Genomic DNA, 1,635 nt, shown 5'->3' on the forward strand with positions numbered 1-1,635 from the left:
TAGAGTAAAACTTATACAAATTTAAATGTTTGTATCATTAAAAAAATAACATATTGTTGCCTTAATGGATCATAGAGTGCACCATTCCTGTAGACTTTTAGTAAGTCTTAACAGATACATAGTTGATATAAGATGTGTGTTTCTCTGCGGGTTTTTTTTTCTTGGTGAAAAGAAAAAAATGGATATTTTAAATAAATTCCAGATTATTTACATGTTATGTTTTTTTAAAAACAGATGAGTAACGAGACGCATGAAGAAATAATTTACCAAAGATTGTAGAACTAAATTATGGAGCTGTGATTTAATGCAGGTAAGATGACCCTGACAATATTCTCTTAATTCTTTTGTTCAGCTTTCTGAATTGCACTGAACAATTCTCATTACACATACTTGCAATCACTTAAAATTTTTTTTCTTAGTTGATGGTCATTTTAGTAATCAACCCAGAATCTAAGTATGAAGAAATAAATATATCTTTTAAGTGCACCATTCTTGATCTGAGACATGCTATTTGTTTTTTTGTTCTGTGAATGTACTAGATTTGCTAATGTCTACATAATTCAAATAAGGGTTGAATATAATAGCTCTTAGAATTAACATGTAAAGATTCAGAGTGGCTATCAAAGTTCTTGAAGTCATAAAGGACTCTTCTCTACTAGCTATTGATATTCTTAACTCCTTTTGAGTTTAAAAAAATCACAAGCTTCTTATTAAAAGCAATATTTATTTAAAGCAATATATATAATAATACGTGTAAATATTTAATTTAGTAGAGCATAGACTTCTGTATTTTTACAGTTGTAAAATTTTAAAACATTTTTACTAATTTAATAATGATTTGTGAGATGATAAGATTGCATGGGACTAATTCCATATGGCACCCAACACCAAAGTTCTGTGTCCCCCACCTACCCAAGGACAGCCACCATGATTCTCATTAAAATCTTACAGAGATACTCTCTTCTTTGATACAGCTTTCTAGTCCTATTACCTACTCTGACACCACCTCCCCACATAATACCTTTGGTCCACCTGCATGTTAGCTGCAGGACTCAGGCAAAAATTAATAAAGATATGGGTCCCTTGGAATAAATCTAAGATAGACCTACTAGATTTTTTCAGTATGGAGACCCCAAATCTCATCTGCTCCATTCTTGCCTTTAGGTTCCTGATTATTAAACAATTTGTTCTGCTTTATGTCCTAATGCTTTTTCAGCTACCAAGTTGCAGATGCTACCATGATGCCAACCTGATTTCCCTGGGCAGACAACCTCACCAATATGTCCTGGAACCCTACCTCCAGATCCCTGCCTCTTGAGGGAAAGATAAAAACAGGCTAGGAGTATGGATCCTCCTGCCAACACCCATGCTCAGCGGAGAAGCAATTACAGAAGCCAAGACCCTCCACCTTCTGCACCCCATAATGATTCTGAGTCCATGCTCCCAGAGGGATAAATAATGGGAAAATTTTCAGTGGAGGGGAAGGGATGTGGAACTCTGGTGTTGGGAGTTGTGTAAATTGTATCTCTCTTATCCTATGGTCTTCTCTATCATTATTAAATCAACTGGAAAAAAATTTACAGTTTGGCTATTTTGGTGCCAGGGGGGTTATTCATATAATTCAATTCTCTATAT

This window comes from Erinaceus europaeus, chromosome 7, assembly GCF_950295315.1.
Source record: "Erinaceus europaeus chromosome 7, mEriEur2.1, whole genome shotgun sequence".
In the NCBI taxonomy this organism is placed as follows: Eukaryota; Metazoa; Chordata; class Mammalia; order Eulipotyphla; family Erinaceidae; genus Erinaceus; species Erinaceus europaeus.